This window comes from Mandrillus leucophaeus, unplaced genomic scaffold (assembly GCF_000951045.1).
Source record: "Mandrillus leucophaeus isolate KB7577 unplaced genomic scaffold, Mleu.le_1.0 Scaffold113, whole genome shotgun sequence".
NCBI lineage: Eukaryota > Metazoa > Chordata > Mammalia > Primates > Cercopithecidae > Mandrillus > Mandrillus leucophaeus.
Genome location: NW_012099543.1, coordinates 4,462,488 through 4,474,298, shown reverse-complemented (window position 1 = coordinate 4,474,298; position 11,811 = coordinate 4,462,488).

The following is an 11,811-nucleotide window of genomic DNA, read 5'->3' as shown; positions in this document are numbered from 1 at the left end:
AAAAAAAAAAAAAAAAAAATTCTAGTAAACTGACAGCCAACTTCTGCATTAAGGTTGCTGCAACTTGAGTGAGTCAGAGAACTTTGGGGAAAATAACTGCGCAGTTTCAAGCTTAGCAATTTTGCTCTCTTTTTGGCGGAGGGTTGGAGAAGTAAGGAATCATGGGAGGGGCTGGGAGAGCCCACGTTTGCCTGCATCCCAACACCTATCTGTGCCAGGTCCCTCTTGGTTTATATGGCAGATGCACCCAACAGCAATAACTTAAGCATACTCTGAGAGTGACCCTATGGCTTAAGACGAATATGTGTTTGGAGTTCTCAGCTAAAGAATCTGGGAGTGGCCAACCCAGAGATTCATTCCTCATCAATGAGGAACATCTGAACCCTCAGTCCATCCCATGGAACACAGGGTGTGCAGGGCATTGAGGCCCTTTGTTTTGGGTTAAAGTTTGCCAGGCAAAGGCTGCTAGGGGAAGGGTGCTAAGTGAAAACAAGCTGCATGTTTTTTACAAGCGGTTGTGATTCTGTCCAGCCCACTGACACTCAGTTGTCCTGTATCTAAGTCCCCTCCAAAAACCCTGTATCTCGTTTGCTGCCTCTGGGTCTCTTCTTTGGCCTCTCAAACATGGTGCCATCCCTCTGAAGTTAATAGGGTCCTGGCGTGAATGGTTCCTTGCATGACCTTCAGGTGCAACTCAAAGCTCTGAGCCAGGCCTTAGCTCTCTAACTGATTCCTCAGATCCTGCTGCTTCCAAGGGTCTCAGCCTGGCTTAGAATTCTGTTCCCAGCCGACCTTGGATACAACGTCTGACCCCAAAAGAGTTTCCAACCTTTTCGTCATCTTGGAAGCTGTGAAAGTTTCCCTGCAGGCCACAACCTTACCACATCTGATTGCAATAAAACCAAGAAGCAAATGTTTCTGCGCCAAGCGAATATAACTTTTACAAAGGAAGATTTGATCAACAGCTCTCTACGTAAGAATACGAGCAGCTGAATGTGATCAGGAACTGGCAATATCATTTTATTAAGAGGGAATAGATGCCCTTGGTAGTTGAGAACTCAAATCTATTTCTTTCCAAAGTTTTCATTTTCCCTGCCTTGTACATCTGTCACCCACTTGCTTGTATTGATTTTAAAAAAAAAAAAAAAGAAGAAGATGAAGGAAAGAAAAAATTTAGCTTATGTCTAGGCTACGATGTGGTACGGTTTAATTCATGTTTGGAAAGTAGTTAGAATTTATTTGATGAAAGGTGTTGGCTGTCACTCAGAGTCTAACAGCACAATTTCCTCGTGTTTGTTAAGGTTTTAAAGTGAAATAAAATTCAATTGGATCTGAAACACTGCTGATGGGTGACGTTTTATTTAATAAGTTAAGGAAACTAGCACATGAGATTCACTTAAGCACCTGAGTGTATCTGTGATATTGTTAAACTATAACCCAACATATCTACAGAAGAAAAAAGGTTACAAAGCCCAGAAATATGGGGACCAGCTTTCTATCAACAGATAATAGTAATGATGATTGTGGGTTCCTGAAAGGTATGGCAGTAGAATTACCAGGATTCCCTGGTGTTTTAGGCAATTTACGTAGGAAAGTTGAATGTTGCTACATACAACTTGTATTTACATTTACAGTTGAAATTGGTAAATCTAAGGAACAGAACATTTAAGCAGAATGTGGGTGTAGCAAACACAAACATCTATGTATTTATGTATGCAAATTAGTATAAACATTTGATGGGCTTCGAATTATTTTGAATGGCTTTTCCTTCTCTCTGATGAAATTGAATTGTCACAGTCTCCAAGCCCTCATCCTTCTCCAAGAGCTAGAGCGGCTCAAGCCCTCCTCAGTGCATACCTGCTCTTATTTGAGGCACAGTTCTAACGAGTTTGTTTAGGTGGTATCTAAACCCATGACATGTGAAATGTGGAAAATTAGATCAGGGAGTAGCCAGTTACTCATTCTCTGAGTCTCTTTCCTCCATAAAATATGAATCATAACACAACTTAACCTAAAGGGTTGTTCAGAGGATCAAATGAGATAACGTAAGGAAAGCACTTCGCACATTTACAAAGGTTGATGTAGGAAACACTTAGACCTGGAAGAGGTCCTGACAATCGACTGATCTTCACACCTCATTTTGAAAATTAGGAAAATGAGTTCCAGAGAGGTCAAATGTAAAAGCCAAACGTTGGCAGAACAGGAAATTTGATGAAAGGAAAGAAAAACATGTGGAGACCTAGTCCATACCAGGAGTATCATACCTGTGTCATTTCTGAGCCTCAGAAAGTTCCTTATGTTATCATTTCTGTTTTCTGGAAGAAGAAAGCTCAGAGAGGTCTAGTGTGTAAGGCCACACAGTCAGTGTGTGCTAGAAATGGGTTGTACACCCATGTTTGCTTGACTTCAAAGCCCATCCTCATTCTTCTTTCCTACTCTGTCTTAACTCTGTTTTACGTAACCAACTTGATGGTGGGTATAAAATGCTTAAAATAAATCAGAATGCTCTGGAGCTATTATTACTGGGATTAAATCTCTTTAATTGTATCACAGAGGTATCCAATGGGATATTCACTTTTTAGCTGAAATCCCAATATTAATGTTTCTTTTTAACAAAGGCAGGGAAATGTGGCTCTCTTCACAGCCTTAATATGGCAGAGAATGCTAATAGAGGAGAGAAACACAGACAGGGCATGGAGGGCACAGTTCTGAGCAGACAGAGTCACAGTGCCATGTAAACAAACCCAGAGAGAGGCATTTCTTGGCAATTAGAGGCAGGTTATTTTGCAGAAAGTATTGGGGGAGCCAATCTCTGTAGAAATCAACAAAGACCGTATTTAAAGCAAAAAGTAAGAAATAGCAGAGATGGAGAATAAGCTCCAGATAGCATCAGAGTTCCACAAAGAGCTGCCACCATTCTAGGACTGGCTGTCCATCACCAAAACAGTGGAGGAGCCACAAGGACCAGCAGAATCTGATAGTGAACAAGTCCTGCTCATTCATCTATAAGCAACAATGACTCCCTTAGTCACAGAAGAAACTGGAGGTTTTCACTAGTCCACATTCACCATGTATTCTTCGAGGGGATGGTTATCGTTTATCACAGGGGATTTGAAATCAGATGGCTGGGTGTGAATCCCAGCTTCACTCATTGTCAGCTTTACAACCTGGGGCAAGTTCCCTAACCTCTCTGCGTATACTTCAGTTTCTTCATTTATAAAATGGGTTGAAAAATCGTGCCCACACCACATGATACTAAATAACCCACAGCATTACTGGGAGAATGAAATAAGTAAATAAGGGTATGCATGGCAGTTGGAAGAGTTCCTGGCACAGAGTGAGAACTGAGTAAATCTTAGCTGTTATTATGACCTCATAGAGTTGCTTAGAAGAAAAGATGAGACAGAATTCTTGCCTGGCATGTGGCAAGTACTTGAAAAATGTTTGCCATTGTTTTATGCTTGATGTATTTATCATGTACAGGTTTAGTGGACATTTATTGTTAAACTCATCAAGTCCTAGGTTAACAAATCTGGATATAATTTTAGATAGATATCGGACTTGGCTAGACCCTACCTTTGCCACCAAGATTCTAGTACACAGAATAGGCAATTGGGAAGCGCCAGCCCCCTACCCCTACCTCCACCATGACAAGGGCTGTTCTAAAAAAAGATTTCTTTCCAGTGCCTGCAATGTAATCCATCAGTATGAGATTATGGTACACTTTCTTTTCCTGATAACATTGGTAATTAAAGGACACTAAGCACCCATCATGATTCAGCATTCTCTCCCAAAAACTCATGTGGATTAAAGGCATCACAGTATCTATATGGCATCTGATCCTTTCCCAGGAACCTCTTCCAAAATTCTCCTGCAGGAAGCAGCCCTGACCTGCAGTGTCTTGGAGTGGGAAGCTCTAATAATGTCAACAAAAGATACTTCATTTTAAAAAACCATAACTGATCCTAATAGGCAAAAGCTGAGAAAGATGAAAGCAGTGAAAAAGTAGCAGGAAAATATACGGACTGTCTTTGAACGAGTCAATTGAGATTCAGAATGAGGTTCACACAAAGGCCACCCTCCAACCGAGATTTACATGGTCTAAGTAATAAAGCAGCCACGGGGGAAAAACTCACTAACAAAAATGTTGCTTCCTCTACTGCCTGACTGAAGTTGGAGAATGTAAGAAGCAGTGTGATCCCCAGAGAAAGTGAGAGAGTGTGGGGTGCATGAGGAAGGGGTTAGGGAGGAGAGCCAGGTCCAATGGCTCCACCTTAACCTGAGAAGTACTGAAATTACCATGAAGCAAAGAAAGCCTTGGCACCCTGTAGTCCATGACAAATGAAGCAACATGAACAATGGGACAAATCAGATGCCAGCAAAAAGTATGCTGTCTCTGGCCATCTCTTCAAACCTAAATCATCATCCCAAAGGCAAAGCGTCCGTGATATTAAATAACCCAGTCTTCAAATGTCCAGTGTGAAGTTTGTTTGCTTTTTTGTTTTAAAGAAGCAGCTTTGTATTCTCAGGCTGTGTCTATATGCAATTGCTTTGATCATTTTCAGTGACACGGGCAGTTGATGCAATTGAACCAAATCAAATAAGAAGTGTCCTTGGTCAAACAACTTGTTGGACCTGAGTGGCGCACTTCTCTCAAAACGTTCACACAGGTGAAGATTGCAGCGTGGCTGGCCGGCCAGTCAGGCAGTCCGTCATTCAGTCAGGATATCTACACCTTCTATGGAAGAGTCCTCAGGGTACAGTGTGGCTCCAATGGAAACCTAATTTAAAGTGGTTACCAGATGACCAGCCTGGAGCCTCTCTGTCCAAAATACAGAGAATCTTGCGGCCATGTCTTTAGTTTAACACGACTATTGGCCGTTTTGATTTCTCCTGGCAGGAAAAGTAAAAGTGAAAATTGTGCATATCCTGCTTTTGACATAATGAAGCATTTCATAAATTGAAAATCTTGGGATCCAATTATAAAGGCCAAATTGCTATTTTACTCACTCAGATAAATAGCTATGGTCTCCTTGATCTTGCCCTTTCCAATTTACCTTATCTCATGGATTCCTCACAATAACTCTATGGAAAGCATTTGTTCTAGTCAGGGATCTGTTGGTTGTGGTAACAGAAGCTCAATTCAGCTCAAGAAAACAGAAGAATGGGGGTTGGGGAGATGACTGTACAGTTACAGCATAGTCTCACAGAATCTAGGAAAAGCTGACTGAACCATCAGGCTTCAGGACAGACTAAGTTGCCATAGTTCTGGGACCTGTCAGTCTCTCCTTGCACCCCACCTTCTTTGAGTCAAGTGCCCACCTTGGTCTCAGCAGCCTCCATTTGGAGGCAGGATCACATGGGTAAAGCAAGAGATGCCCAATTATCAGGGGCTAAAGTGAAGGTCATATTGCTGAAGAAGAGGGCAGAAGCAAAGGATTACACCCAAACAATTTGAGTACAGCAATATGATATCCATTTGTCTTGTTAAAAAAAAAAAAACAGGCACAGAGGAGTCAGGAGGGTTTAGTTATATGGCTAGCAAATGGCTCAGGCCTTCCAAGACCATGGGTGTTGAATTCAGACAGGTTTAACTTGTAATTCTATAGCTTGCTTGCTGTTGGCTCCTGGGCAGGTTATTTAATCTTTGTGCTTCCATTTCCTTGCCATTAAAATGGGTTCATGTCAAAGGTTTGTTTTAGGATTCATTAAATGAGATAATTTATTTAACCTGTCAAATTTAGGGCCTGGAATGTAGTAGCGCGCACACACACACACACACACACACACACACACACACACACACAGTAGCTTTTCTCTCACCTCTGGAGTTGAAACCATGTCCTAAGCTGCATGACTGTTTTACCATTGAATTACACATGGTCTCCTGATGTTCTTCTTCCATGCCTATGTGCTGCCCCTTCCAAAGACTGCCAGCTTCCTGGGGACCATGTCTCATTTCTCTTGCGTCAGACACTGGGGCTGGCTGAGGACACTGGCAGTCTCTTCAAATTCTTGTGGAATTAAACTGGCTGAATTAGTTTGCATGTCACTTCTTTTCCTGGAAAATCCCCTGAGGACCATGTACCATCTTGGTTTTATTGAGTCTTTCTCAGGCTATCTACTCTGGGACACCAACCTATTTTCCCCTCTCTTTACTTCTCTCTTTCTTTCGTGCAGCTCCACCTGGAGGCCAGTGGCTTCAGTTTGTCACAAAGACAAATTTATTACAGAAAAAAAGTGCCCCCTACTCAAGAGCTGTTCAACTCCAAATGACTCCAAATGAAGAGAAGGGATTCTGAATTCTGCTTCTTGGGTATGTTACCATGGGATTTCTTTGTTGGCGGTGTGGAGTAGAGGGCAGGCAATCTTTACACCACATAGATAATTGAGTAGTGTTTAAAGTGGAGAAGTACTTTTAAAGCAAGTATTCAAATTATGAGAATATATCCAGTAGGAAGTGGGTAATTGCTTGTCCAGAGATGTCTTCACATTAGTCATCTCACAATCTCCTCTGAGTTATATGCAAAGTCTAGATATCAACACAGTGCTTAAAAGTCTCCCAGACAAGGTTCTGACTTTGAAGAAAGATACAGCATAAGGATGCATTAAAGATAGATTTAGGAAGGGGAAGAAAACTCATATATAACAAACGCTATCATGTGTCTGCATTGAACTAGGCACTTTTCATGCAGTATTTCATTTTCCTAGCAATTTTGCAAGATTAGTAATATAATTCTAATTTCAGAGGTGAGAATTATAAAGTTTATTGCCATAGGCCATACAATTAGTAGGTGATATGCTGGGACCCAGCAAGAGGGCTGCAATAAGAAGATACCAAGTCAATCTCGCTTTCTCAAACTGTTCGTTTCCCTTTTTCATGCTTTGGGCAACACCACTTGACCGCTATGGACTGAGAGAGAAGACTGGCCATCAAGGTGACTGGGTGAGGAGAACAGAAAGAAGGAATGGAGTTGTTTAGAAACCAAGCCACTGGGTTGGCCATCATTCCAATGGAAAGTTTTGCACCACAGGTTTGGAGCCATTGAAAGACCATTCTGATTAATGCAGAATGATTAGCACATAGACTTTTGAATCAAACTGAACTGGGCTCTGCCCTTTATTATATGTCCTTGGGCAAGCTACTTAACCTTGCTAAGTCTCCATTTTCTTACTTGTTAAAAAGGAGGATAATATTAGTAACTACCTCATAAAACAATTGTGAAGATTAAATGCAATAGCTTGTATGAAGTGATCCTTGCTTAGCAGCCTGGTTCATAATAAATACTCCAGAAATGTTAGCTGCCATCAATAGTGCATAATTTTAAAGAAATGGGCATTTTTTTATTACTGGAATTGCTGCAAGGATGACAAATAGACATCCTTGCTTAATAAAGGGATGTGATTCATTTACAAATAGCAGCACACATTTGCATGTAGACAATAGTGTGATAATATTCTTAAATACAGTTTGTTCAGTTTGCTCTTCTAAGAATATAAAAACATACTGCTTGCCGTTGATCCTGAACACCTCCCCCCGTTACTTGTTTACATTGTTAAATTGCTTAGCAATCTCTCTTTTAGGCTCGACTAGAGACATACAATTTCAATCAAGAGCAGGACAAAATACCACAAAACTTAAATAAATATACAACTACCACATTAAAGATAAAACATAAAAATCACGTTTATTTTTCATCACATTTCTTTTATCTTCTCATGACTTTGACTTTCTGCAAATTCAAATGTTTTTCCTTCCCCATATAAGAGGTGAAGTTTGGCTACAGTAGTTCAGCGTGTGAGTGGAAGGGTGAGGAGCATCTTGGGAAGGGATGGGTCTCTCTGCTCTCAGTTCCAGAATCCCATCTTGTCATTAATCTCGTACTTTTCCTTCCCTTACTTTGGCACTCTGGACTAGCTCAACAATCATAGAGGGGACAAAAGGGACAGTGATCAACTTTCCCTCTAGAAAAGGATCGAAACATTTCCTTTTTATGTTTTCAAAGGACAGGAGCCCAGTCTTGTCTCATTTACTCTGTTGAGTGGAGTAATTCATGAGCCCACATCACCTAGTCCTGAAATTCCTTCAACTACCAATGTACCCCTGCCAGTAATATTCTCAACTTTCTAATGACAGACTTTCTTACCCTCTATATTACCATCCTATCTGCCTCATCTGTAACTTTCTCCAGAGGAGCTCTCACCATTGGCAAATTATTTTAAATCCTGTTTTCAAACCAGGTAGAACAACAACAACAATAATAATAATAAGCAAATGTTAGTTGTAATAATTGACTCAAAAGACCTAAGTCTGTTTTCCAGCATTTCTGAGGGTAGGTCACTTCTGAACTCCAGAATTGGAGAAAAAACTTCAGAATTGCTCTCTGTTTCAGGTACAGCCTTCCATAATATCTTCTCTCTTCTTCTCTTTCTCTGCTCCCTGTCCTCTTGAATAATAGATGGGATCAGAAGACCTCCCTCAAGGTTTACCTCAGATCCAATTTCTAGCCTTGTCAGTTTGTTTGTTTGTTGCCTTGAATACATCACTTTACAATTCTGAGCATATGCCAAAGTCTGTTCAAGCTCCAAAATTTCTGCCCCTTATACATCTGAGAGAGACTTTCATTTCTAGATAGGAACTAGATGGTCACAGCAGGCTAACACACATGTGCTGCAATAAGAAAAAACAACAACAACAACAACAAAAAACAGGTAAATTGAAAGCGTCATTAAAGACACTACCTTGTTGGAAGCAACAGGAACTAGATAAACTTAAATTCCTACATGAGCTTATAATCACCAGCTGTTTGCTTCCCAAGGAGAATTTGTTCATTGCAGGTAAAGGCTGAAGATGAGATCTGGGCCAAAGAGAAGGACTTTACTGAGTAAATCAGAAATCAGCAGAAGTTGTGGTGAATGAATGGGATTGGCATAATAGATGGGAAAATAGAAGAGTGCAAAATGCAAGGCTCATTTCCATATGTTTTGGAATGGTGGGGAAGTCTCAAAGGGGCAGAACCAGAAAGAGAAAAAAAAATCTACTGTAGTCTGCAGTGCTTGAGAAACGATGTCTTGTTAGAAATATGGGTTTACAATAAATGCCCAATAATTTTTCCTCATAAACCACTTGCCAGATTTGAACCTTTGTGGCATAGATGTCTAAGATATAGGCTCTAAATCTCTGAAGAGTAGACTATTTAGAACTGTGGAGACAGGTAGCTCCTAGGCTTCCCATCAAAAGCCCAAAATTGACCTCTGTAAAATCAGGGACAAATAAAAGGTGAACTGGGATTTGCTAAAAACTGCAACTCAACCTCCTCTCCAGCACAATCTCTGCCTGTCTGCCCAGCAGACGATAGGAGGAACCCTTGCTGGTAGACATTTCATCTGAACATTTTCTTTGTTGTTGTCGTTATGTTGTTTTGTTTGGGGTTATTTTTAATACCCAATATCTGTAAGATAACTAAAAATTACTAACATGAAAAGAAAATTGAAGGTCATGTAATCAAGAGAAAAAAAATCAAACAATAGAAGCAGACTCACAAATATAAAAATTAGCAGAAAATGACTTTAAAACAATAAAGATTATTATGTTAATGGATACAAAGGAACTAGATATGTGTCAAATGTTAAGAGTTTCAAAGAGAATAAAAATGGCTAACAAAGCCATATGGGTATTATAGAATTTGGAAAATATAATACCTAAACTTAGGAACTTATTGTATGAATTTAATAGCATGTGGGACATAGCATATTTAACTCAAAGACAAGATCAGTTTTTAAAAATGCCCAAATTGAAACACAAATGTGAGAACAAAGATAGAATAGAAAGAACGGAATAAAACATAACAGACATTGAATACACAGTCAAAAAATCTAATACTTGCATAACCAAAGTGCCAGAATGAGAGAAAAGAGGGACTAAAGAAGAAGAAATTGTTGCAGAGAAAATAAATTCGCCAAAACAAATCGAGGATATCAACCCACCGATCCAAGAACAGAGGATATCAAGAAGAACAAAAACAATGAAAACCCCATTTAGGCACATAATATTCAAAGTGCTAAAAATTAAAGACAAAGAAAAAATATGAAACAAATCAAAGCAGAGGTGGAGGAAGGGGGACACATTACTTTCAAAGTAACAACAAAACTGACAGTTGATTTTTCAGTAGAAACTATGGAAGCCAGAAGACAATGTCTTAACATCTTTAAATAGCTGAAAGAAAAATATTGCCAACTTAGAATTTTATACCAAGTAAAAATATACTCAAAAGTTAAGTCAAAATAAATATACTTTCAGACAAATAAACCTTGAGAGAGTTTAAACTCTTTTTCACTTTTGTGTTTCAGTTCAGGCATTTTTAAAAAATGATCTTGTCTTTGAGTTAAATATGTTGTGTCCCATATGCTCTTAAACCCATCCAATGAGCTCCCAAGTTTATAGTCTCTAGAGAATGGCACTGTAAGTTTTACTCAAGAAAATGTTTCAGGCTGAAGGAAAATAATCCCAGGTGGAAATATTAAACTCTAGGAAAGAACAAAGAGCACAGTAAAGGAAAAGTATGTGTGTAAATATTAAAAGAATATTGACTTTTTAAAACAAAAATAAGGAAAGACTTGGAGGAACATAACAATGTGGGAATGAAACTGACAATATCACAAACAAACTGGAGGGCCTTGATGAGGTTAAACTGTGGCAAGCTTTTTGCATTACTTGTGAAGTGTAAAATATGAATTTAAAATATATATTGAGAAGCTAGGAAGGCACATTAATTTCTCATATAAGAGCTAATAATGTCAGGAATATATAACTAATAGAGGAGATAAATGGAATGAATACAATACACTTAATTGAAAACCAAGTAGAGAAGGAGGAATAAAGGAACGAAGAACAGATGGGATAAATAGAAAAAAAAATAGCAAGTAGGTAGAATTAAAGCAACTATTTCAGTCATTATGTAAGTAAGTACACTAAGCACTCCAAAAAGAAAGATATAGTAGATATTTTAAAAATAGAAGGCTCAATTATAGGTTCTTTATAAGAAATATATTTTGAAGTTTAGCATTCTTATCTGAGAAGCAATGAGCCATAGCTTCAGAGATGAAGCACTCTGGGTTTGAATTTTAACTTCTAATTATTAACTGTTCAAACTTGAGTTACATAACTTCTCTGAGTTTTAGTTTCCTCATCTATAATAAAAGAACAATAATATGTATCTAATAGGGTTGATGTGTGAATGAAATAAAATTAATGAGAAAATCTAGGGCAGTGACTGGTAGACCCTCAATAAATGATAGATATTATTTTTACTCTCAGCACCAACACCCCCCCATCCCAGTCTCTCTTAGAGAGGTACTCTTACATTTTGGTTAATAGCCAGGGTGATAGAATTACATTACTTGACTTTTAATTCCAGCTCTATCAGTTATTAGCCACGCAACCTTGAGTAAGGTGTTAAAACTCCCTACATCTTGGTTTTCCCACTTGTAAAATGGGTACTTCTCAGAATTATGAAAGTAAAATGAAGTCCTCTGTTAAGACACAGTACATTTCCTGGAACATAATGAGTACTCTCTACATGGCAGCCAGAGTAACTATTAAAACATAAGTCAGGGCCAGGTGCGGTGGCCCACGCTTGTAATCCCAGCACTTTGGGAGGCTGAAGCGGGCAGATCACCTGAGGTCAGGAGTTCCAGACCAGCCTGGCCAACGTGGTAAAACCTCGTCTCTACTAAAAATGCAAAAATTAGCTGGGCGTGGTGGTGGGCACCTGTAATCCCGGCTACTCAGGAGGCCAAGGCAGGAGAATT